General features: G+C 48.3%; 1 long non-coding RNA gene across 2 annotated transcripts; it reads right to left on the bottom strand.

The window, feature by feature from the left end:
• Positions 1–2,367: 2,367 nt before the first annotated feature.
• Positions 2,368–7,277, bottom strand: LOC146830980 (uncharacterized). 2 transcript variants are annotated; one of them, XR_014961505.1, is made up of 2 exons: positions 7,178–7,277; positions 2,368–2,680 (listed from the first exon to the last, which is right to left on the bottom strand). It is a non-coding gene; the product is annotated as an uncharacterized LOC146830980 (long non-coding RNA). The 2 variants fall into 2 exon arrangements; XR_014961504.1 differs by having other exon boundaries at positions 3,302–7,271.
• Positions 7,278–10,188: the final 2,911 nt, after the last annotated feature.

Genomic DNA, 10,188 nt, shown 5'->3' with positions numbered 1-10,188 from the left:
GAACTCACAAGAGTCTAGAACTAACCTGTCTAGATGGCAAGGATCCTCTATCCAGGATGCTGTAACATCAAAGGCCTCATCAACTCATCAGTATTTTATTTAGTAGCTGTCAATTCAATTCACATTCTATTCATGGAAAGTGAACACATCTAACAAATGCAATTCCAGTCAGTGCCAACTGTTGGCAGAATCTTCCAGCAGGCAGCCAACCCCACGCTGAGCACGGCCTTTGTAGTACGCAGCATAAGGTTGGCCTTCAGGCCCCGGGGACCCTATCCATGGCAAACTACAAGAAAAAATGGTAGGGGGGCCACATGGCCCCTGCCCTGTGCCTCATTAGGCCCTGGGGACCCCATCCCCAGGTCCCTGTTTTTTCTTTTTTTTTAAGGGATGGGGCCACTTGGCCCCCTTCCCTGAGCTTTATTAGGCCCTAGGGACCCAACCCCCCAGGGCCCTATGTATTTTAAAGGCGTGGGAAACCATGAGGCCCCCCTTCCCAAGCCTTATTAGGCCCTTGGGACCCCATCCCCCAGGGCTTTTTTTTTTAAAGGGTAGGGGGACCAGGTGACCCCAATCTCCGAGCCTTGTTAAGGCCTGCAGACCCCATCCCCCAGGGTACAACGTATTTTAAGGTGCCCCCTCCCCAAGATACACGGCCCACCTCCCCAAGCCTTAAAATAAAAGGACCTGGGGACCCCATCCTTCAGGGCTGTGTTTTCTTAAATGGGAGGGGGGCTGTGCAGCCTCCCTCCTCAAGCCTATTATGACCCTGGGGACCTCAGCCCCCAGGGCTGTATATATAGCTATATCTATCTATCTATATATATTAAAAGGGGAGGCGGGCCACACGCCCCCCTCTCCAAGCCTATTATGGTGCTAGGGACCCCAATCCCCAGGGCATATATATTTTAAAGGGGAGGGCGCGCCTCTTCTTCCCAGCCTCTTTAGGCCCTGGGATCCCATTCCCCAGGGCAATTATTTTTATTTTAAAGGGCAGGGGGGTAGTGGGGCTCCCCTCCCTGAGCCTCTTTAGGCCCTGGGGATCCCATCCCTAAGCCTTAAAAAGGCCCAGGGATACCCATCCCCCATGGCAGTGTATTTCTTTAAGGGGAGGGGGGCCTCGCACTCCCAAGCCGTTTTCAGTCCGGGGACCCCGTCCTCTGAGGCCCGCATTATTTTAAGGTTGGTTCATCAGTGCAGGTAGACAAACAAATAAAAATTATTTTCTCAGCCAGCGGGACCATTTTCAAAGCTCCTGCCGGATGGGAGCATACGTCATCTTTGCACCATCATGGCAGGAGAATAAACAAGCATTGACATAGCCAATAGGTCTCGCCTTTAGGACCTTATAAGTGTTTAGCCTGAGATTTTTGTAATGTTTTTAAGGTATGTTATAGGGCAATGTAGCTGTTGTGTTTAATACTGTAAAGTCTATGTGCAAGTTGTGATTAGTGTAGTGACGTAAGGGTAGTGGCAAGATGTGGAATATAGTGATGAGTTGTGATATGATGTGTGTTGGTGGGATGTATGTGTGTAGTGTTTTTGGCTGGTGTGTATGTTGGTGGTATATGTAAGTTTACACCCCCCAAAAAAACAATTGTAATGATTTTAGTTATGTGCATAGCGTGATGGTATTAGAGAGAAGAGGGGAGCAAAAGACAGAGAAAAGGGACAATATGTGGGTATGAGAGAGAGTAGCAGGGAAACAGAAAGAGCAAGAAACGGGGGACTGAAAAGAGAGGAGAGAGCCAGAGGAACGAGAAGAAAGACGGCTCTAGGCGCTGTTCCTAGGCACAGGGTGGTTACGTGATTTGCCCAAAATCACAGGCTGTTGAGTTGACGCAGAGATTGAAGCTTGGATCGCCTGCCCCAAAGTAGGTGTCTCTGGCTGTTACGCCACACCTTCGACTCTCAGCCCTTGCCCAATCCAGAGTTTTTAATCTGCTTTTCTGAGCACAATAGTGTTTAAATCTGAGCTTGGGACGGCTGGGCGGAATGAGGTAATAAAGGCAGACATTCATATTTTGCATATGGCTTTTAATTAAAGGCCGGCCCGGATCGATGGTTCCTAAAGTGCATCGATACCGGCCGGGATGATGGAGGAGGTGGGAATCGCATGTGGAAAGGCCGTCAGAGTCCCCGTGCAGCCTTTCCGGGCAGAGTGCAATGTGTGATATTTATGGTGGCTGCCGGAATGGAGGCGCCGCCGAAGGAAGCACTGACTGCCGGAAGCAGCCTCGTCCACTGCCAGCTTTACTGAACTGTAGGGGCGGAGCATGTGTGCTAACTAGAAATCCATTTGGATAAAAAATTAGCTAGCATTCGCGCCAAGAATTTTCAATTCTATTAAGGACATGGAGGCGAGGATTATGCTTCTCTTTCTTTTATTTGCTACTCACAGCAGCCAATGAAAAATGTTTTGTATGCAAATAAAACTACATTTCCCATGATGCTTGCCAATACATCACATCCTGTATAGCCCTATAAGAGCCACCGTATCCTGTTCATACTCCTCTTTCTTTGCTCGAACCTTGATGGTCAATAACATTAACAATTTCAGTCCAAAATAAGGATAATGAGTCCCAACAATCATCCTTCAACAAGGAAGAACCATAGCCAAACTGGAAAGTTCACGTCTTCTGAACTAGAAGCACTTCTGCTCAGTCGTCTTTCTCAGAACCTGAAAGGAATGAGACAGGGAAAACCCGTAACTTCTGCTTATACAGAATATCAAGTACATGTGGGTGGGTAATTATTACCAACATTGTAATAACACCGGGAGGGATAATCCTTGCCTCCTTGTCCTTAATAGAATTGAAAATTCTTGGTGCGAATGCTAGCTAATTTTTTATTCTATTACAGGACCGGAGGCTTCGGATTATGCTAGTTTAACGCTTATCAAAACACAACTACAACTATGTCACCCACCGGTTTATAATAAACTGTTGAAATGTAGACTGAGAAAACCAATCAGCATAATCTCAAGATGTCTGGAACAGTAGAAATCATCATAAAACATTGAGATGCCATGGCACCATGAGCAGAAGGTGCCCCCCAAACATTTGGGTATGAATACCGGCTTCCGTCAACTGACTGTAACCTCCCGGTTATAAACCACAGACACAGGTTTAAAAACTTATGTAATGTGATCACCAATCAGGATGAACATCCTTCATAAGCTTTAAGGCAATGAACCAACATAATTTGCAGTAGCTGGAAAGTATAATATGTAACAGTTCTTGACAAATTGTAGTACTGACATTAATATTAAATGAAACTCCCTTTGGAGTAGACACTGTACCTGTAAAATCCAGGGCTGTCTCGTCGTAGAAACACAGATAGGTAGATAGGTTTAGAAACGTAGATTGGACGATAATTGCTGTCAACATATTATAGTTGGCCGTTTATCAAATAAGTAAAGAACTATAGAAACATGCCAGAGAAGGGAACATTTTGGTTTGGGAGGGTTCACTACCCTAATATCTTTAAATAACTAACAGAATACCGGCACAAGCCCACTGGTTTGGCCACTATCCGAGGATAACCTGCCGAAAAAACGGCTGAACGGCCGTTGCGAACTGACCGATACGCCAATCCCTAAGATAGTATTTCTGATAAAACACTCACAATGTGGGGAAAATCAGCCCCCACAGAAACAACGCGTCATGTACTTCCCAACGAACCCAGCCTCCCCATGCTGAAGAGTATCGTGTGAAATTGGAAGGACACAGGTTTGTGAAATGAACGCCTGCAGCGTGCCCGAAACCCGGCCAGTTTCATTGGTGCCGGAAAAAACCTCTATGCCATAGAGAAATAACCGCCCCAATGGGCAACCGGGCGCTTTTGCATGAAGGCCCTGGAGTATCGTGGAGACGCACGGAGCACTCTGAGCAAGTCGTAGCCCGTCTCAAGGAGTACTGGAAACCAAGATGGGGACTTCCATAAGGGAGATGCCAAGATCGCCTTCGCTAAAGTGACGTGATATTGGAATCCACTCTTCAACAATTGAAATGAACGGAGGGAAGCATAGGTCAGTCCCACCGACAGACGTGGGGCAGGTCGTTCATCGGTTTTCCAATGGATCCGGTCTCCAGCTGAAAACAGCTGTACATGACGAATCAGACCCGACGCTAAAAGGTCTGTTGGACAAGGATCCTGAAAAGCCTACAACCACTGAATTGCATTCGGTTGAAGCTTCCAATTGCTGTAATCTTGAAGATACCTGGGGTACCAGTCTGCCACAGAGAGATACTGTTATGGGATGTATTCTGCAACGACCTAACTCTGATGACCGAGGCAGAAAGCCAGAAGTCCTTCATTATCTCCCCAAGGAGGACAACCTCATACCTTCTGAATTGTTGATGGCTTCCACAGGGAAGATATTGAAAATCAAAGAAATATCAGGAATTAACACCTGACCTTTGGGTTAGGAGTCTGCAACCTTATCCACTAGGTTACGGTGCTGCATCCCATGTTGAGTCGGAAGTGTCAAAGACCTGTGTGGGAAAGTTCCGAAATGAATGGAAGGGCAGTGAAGAATGTTTGATAGGGAATGCCAATATCACCATTACTGTGGCAAGTCATAAGCAAATCAGAAGTCCACCGTCCGAGACGGGCAAGGGAATGAGATAATCCTGGAAAGTTCTATCCCAAAAACACAAGGATACTGAATTTATAGTCGGAACCGGCCATTACATAGTGTATCCCCGAAGGGAAAGGAAGCTGAAGAGGAGATCTGACATCAGGAATATTGCGAGGCTAAGACCTACGTCTGTACTAAAATGTATATAGATATATCCCGATAAACACGAACCGAAGGATGCCCTATTCCCTAAAGGGAGCAATCACCGATTTTAGTGCGGTGGTGAAGCATTAGGGAGTGTAGGTGAGTTCGAAAGGGAAGGACCAAAGACTTTAACTACCTGTTCCGCCCTCGGAACAGCAGGAAAAAATGACGGAGGGAAGGAAAGATGGTGAAACTGGACGCCCTCCTTTGAACGCTTGCATGTTATGAATTGGGTGAAATGTTGGAAAAGGAGTTGATAACCCTAGCAGGATTCACTAAATGGTCCGTAAAGGACCGGCATCGTGAAAAACCCTCATCATTCCAGAGGATGTGACCAAGAGGGTAAAAAATGCCCCCATAGATACGTGTGTAACGAATCTGCCACCAAGGGGTACCCCTCGCAAAGGGTCAGGTTCTGTTGCTGCCATTTCGCCAAAGTTGTCCATCCTCATGAAAGGATTTGCATCCCTTGGAAGAGATGGCGCAGATGGCGTCGCACATGGGCTAAAGGTTTTGCTATGACTAAGAGTTTGTCCTGGTATCCCTGCCAGGTCCGGTGAAAAACCTTTTCTGTGACCTTCACAACTAAGAAGAAAAGAAGGAGGTTGGCGTCTATGCCAGGGGACTCCGCCACCGTAATTGGAATATCCGGCCGCAGCACCCTAATTGTAATCTAATGTGTCCTTCAGGGCGAAGCCACAAACGCGCGCGTGTGCACCGATGTCCGCCGGGTGAATGAAGTAGGGGAAAATCCATGCCGAGGAGTTTTGTGTCAGTTAATAATAGTGATGGGCGGCAAACAAGGCTTGCTACACAGTGCTAGAGACTGTAATTTCTGAGACCCTGTTGACCGACTCCAGGATGGGGATACCCTGAGTGTCAACAAAGTTTTTCTAGGAGGCTTTTCTGCACTCTTTTAGAATAAATCACATCCTCCTTATATCTCACCCATGCAATGCTTAAGGGTGTCTAAATGTAATATTGTAGTGCAAAGCACCGAATCACGGAGGAGTAGAGGGGGAGCCAACCCTATGCACACGAAAATGAAAATAATGTATCTAGCTCCTCAGCAAAGCTGTAGTCCAAGTTGTTTCAGCCCACAAGGGCGTAAGAGCCATATATAAATATCAGGAGCGTGTGCTGACTCCAAGGGCCAGCCTATTGATGCAGCCTGGAAGGCGTAACAGGAATAAACTGCTCCGTGTAAAGTACGAGTCATTATGAGCCTCGGAGCAAATAGGGGACGCATGCCATGTGGGTAGCTCAAACGTCCAACTATATATATATTGCCCAATTAGGTTACGCACCTCGGAGCGTGATCGGCTCCATCCCGCACTCGGCCACTAGGGAAAGCCTGTGGTGGGTAAGCGCGAAGCTGCGCAGCAAACAGATAATATTTTCTGACATACATCAGAGATCTCAACTCATACCTTCAGAGTGAGAGGCAGGGACCTCAACCGCTAGGCCACAAGGAGTCATAGTACATTGCCTAAAATTATACTTCAGAAAAACAACCTTATTGAAAAACATCAGGTAAACACCAAATTTGAATACATAACATTTGGAATCAGAGTCAGACACCTTAACCACTAGATCACAGTGACTCGTTAGGAACGCTGCCAGCAACAGCGCAGTATCCCCGCTCGTTTGAGCGTCTTGATTTTGTGCCCAGCAGGGTCAAATCCGTGTAATGACATTCTGCATCTCCGCTCCCGCGGGAGCGTCGTAATGTTGTGCCTGGACTGAAAGTACTTAGCGCTATCGTGCACACACAGTCCGCAAGCAGTGGAGCCATGAAGCTAAACCCCCCACTAAACGCAATTCCTGCAAGCATGAAAACCATATTGGGGGCGTTCGACCTCAATAAGACCGGAGAACAAACCCATACTTAGCAATAGGTAAAATTAGGTGCTGTAGAATATGCAGCCCAAATCCTACCGGAAAGTAGCCAAATTGGGCTACGGGTCGGAACATGGGATAAACCGACTCTGGGCGCGTCCGGCTAATCAGGGGAGCCTCAGTGCACATAATCACTCAATAATTGCTGCCAAATGCAGCACGATACCAGGACTCCAAGCGGGAGCCTGGATGAGGTTGGCCGAGCGGGCCGCGATGTTCGTTTCAATCCCGACATGGGCGGGAATTCAAAGATATTTTCTCGGAGCTCACACGCTGCTGAGCGCAGCGGAAATCACCGGCTCCCAGCGGGAGTCTTGTCATGAAAGGACAAGTGGGCTAAGGTCTGAATAGAATGCCCCGGTTCCAGCGGGAGCCCCCTCAGGCCACCGAGCCACCGTAAAGCAATAAATAAAGGCAATCATGTGAACAGACAAAGCAAGCTACAAACCAAAGCGCGAGTAGCGCATTTAAGTAATAAATAGCGGCGCGCACCTGATTAGCATAGAAACAATGAATACAAGGAGATGCAATAATAATGGTCGATGCACTTAATTTCCTGCGTGCGCAGCAAAGAAAGAGGAGTAGTAGGAACAGGATACCGTGGCTCTTATAGGGCTATACAGGATGTGATGTATTGGCAAGCATCATGGGAAATGTAGTTTTATTTGCATACAAAACGTTTTTCATTGGCTGCTATGAGTAGCAAATAAAAGAAAGAAGCATAATACGAAGCCTCCGGTCCTGTAATAGAATTAATATCTAACGCATGGCAGCCATTGGCCTCAATAACCAGTATTGTGTATATATATGCTCTAAAACGCTAGACACTGTCCCTTATGACTGCATGACTGAATTTGTGTTACCTGGAAAGTCAAAAAAAGGACAGGGCATCATACATGCCCACGCACAGAACCAATTCCACATACTAAAATGAACACAGCTGGAAGGAGATCATGCATGCCGTTTTATCAGGCACAGTTCATACAAATGTAACCTCATGGTGATTTCAGCCAGGTTCTTTCTCCCTGTGCCACCCACCACAGGTTCTCTTACACTTGGCCGATGGAATGATATGGCAGGGTTGGCTAAATTATGCGAGAAGAAAAGAAAAAATAGGCAGGAGATGATGGTTATGAGGCAAGTATGACAAATGTATAATTATGCGGGGAAACATCACGTACACCATATGAAAGCAAGTTGGAAAATGTCCGGTATTGGGCGTGAGGGTTTACTGTGCTGTTGCGTTGCCTGTCGATGTGGTTATGAGTGCGTGTGACTAGCTGGCGACATGTCCTTGTACTGTTACTTGCCTTTGCACTAGTCAAATGCTAGCTGTCTCTGGTGCCTGTCAGATGCTAGCTGTCTCTGCGCCTGTCAGCTATCTCTGCGCCTTTCAGATGCTAGCTGTCTCTGCACTTTGAGATGCTCTCAGCTTCTGCACTTGTGAAGGTTTGCTGGAAATTGTGAGATGTTGGCGGTACCTACAGTTGTGAGATCTTCGCGGCACTTCTGAGGTGCTCTCTAGCTCGGCAGCTGTGAGATGCTGGTTGTCCTTGCACCCCTGAATCTCGGCTTTCAATCGACTTATGAGAAAAGGCCTGTCTCTGCACCTGTGACATGCTGTCTCTGCACCCGTAACATGCTAGCTGTGCGTGTGATATTTTGACTGTCCTTGTGAGATGCTGGCGGCTGTGCTGTTGGTATGCTGGCTGTGCGTGTGACATGTTGACTGGTTGCCCTTGCACGGGTGATGTAGTGCTGATATTAAGAATACACCGGCAGTCCCGGCCTGGCTGAGGATTTCTGGGGTGCAGGACTGGAGTGCGCTGTTCGTGAGAGAATGTCTGACGTGTGCGGTGTGGCTGTGGATAGGGTACCGAGGAGGGGTGTGCATGGACTGGTGTGGAATCACGTGTCACGTGACATATTTCATTTCCAGGGTGCGAAGCCGCAAAAGAGGGGGGTCCGAGCCGCGCTGGTGCCGGGGCAGGCCCTCATGTTCCTACAGACCCGTCAAAGACATCATGGACTCTACATATATGTGCGGGAGCGTGGAAGAACGTAGCACAAAAGCATCTTCTAGGCACATCCTGTCCCTGCGTCGGTGTGCGCACTGACCTGCCAACATGTGCAGATGTGTGCAAAAACAACAACGTGTATTGCTTTCAGGCTTTAAAGGGTTTTAAATGCATGTTTTCTCTTATTTAAAATATATCACATACTGAGACTAGTTTACGGCCATGCAGCTACAGTAAAAAATACTTTTATGTGTTAAGTTTGACAGGCAAGCAATACGCCAGCCCCCAACTCCCCCGGCGGTGAGCTCAGCAGCGCTGACATCACCCACTTCAACACACATCGCATCTGACTCAAGACAAACGTTACAAGTCTGCTGGCGATGGTTGGGCTCAGCCAACATTACCAGCAGTGCTGTTGAGCGCTGCGAGACCTGGGTGGGGCACTCAAAATGATGGCCGAAGGCACGCCGAGAGGAGGTGACCAGCTCAGTGACTGCGGCGGGTACTGATACAGCTCAGGGGTGTAGGGCTGATTAAGAAAAACTTTCGCTATTGCGCAAAGGCACCCGCTTGCTTATATTTGCATCGCGCTTTCACTTTAAGTGAAAGCGCGATGCAAAAATAAACACGCAACTGACTTTGCCGAATGAGAAGAAAAAAGTGCGTACCAAGTACTGAAGGGGAGAGTGTCACGCCGCCAGTAAAGCATCCAGTCCAGGTGGGCGGGGCTAAAACTGGACAGGGTGGTAACTAGGAGGGACTAAAAAGCCTCACAAACAATGAAAAGCCAGGGTTTAGCATGCGCGATGACGCTAGCGAATGGAAACAGGGGGCGGAGCCTACACTTCACTTCCAAAACTATATCAATTACAAGAAGCCCTAGCATGGCGAGTGCAGCGCATGCGCGCTGCTAACGCCAGGCGAGACCTAAAAATGCTCCCTCCAGGCGGCAGCAAACACAAGTTTTCCTGCCCGTGCCGGTGTGGGCAGAGAAACTACTGTGTCCTGGGATTGGGCTCCCCAAGACATAGCATTTGAGCCAGCACCAACGATGGGGTCCCTGGGCCATTAATGACTATGAGAGGCCCCCCTCCCTTTTAAGAAGTTTAGCGGCCCGGGGAGGGAGGTAGCACGGTCCCCTCCCCTTAAAGAATAGAGTGAGCGCTGGGATATAAAGGGCCTTTATTATGATGCGGCCTGGAAAGGCTCCAACCAATGCTGGCGGTCAGAAATGAAACCGACCGATCATTTCAGCTGGCTTACGACAGGCTCAAGGAGCCCGTCGGCCAGTCGGGCCAGCCTTTCCGTCCTTGGGATTATAATACTCGGTCTCTGGCAGGCTATCCATGTCAGGCTTTCCGACATGGAAAGCCTGTCAGAGAGCGAGTATGGGACTGCCTCTGCAGCCTTTGGTTGGGGGCCCAGGGGGTCCCCCTGTTCATCCCTGCACCGTGTGGCAGGCACAGACTCCCATTCCTCTATGGG

Source organism: Triturus cristatus, chromosome 5_1 (assembly GCF_964204655.1).
Source record: "Triturus cristatus chromosome 5_1, aTriCri1.1, whole genome shotgun sequence".
Taxonomy (NCBI): domain Eukaryota; kingdom Metazoa; phylum Chordata; class Amphibia; order Caudata; family Salamandridae; genus Triturus; species Triturus cristatus.
This window is presented reverse-complemented; position numbering and strand designations above follow the sequence as displayed.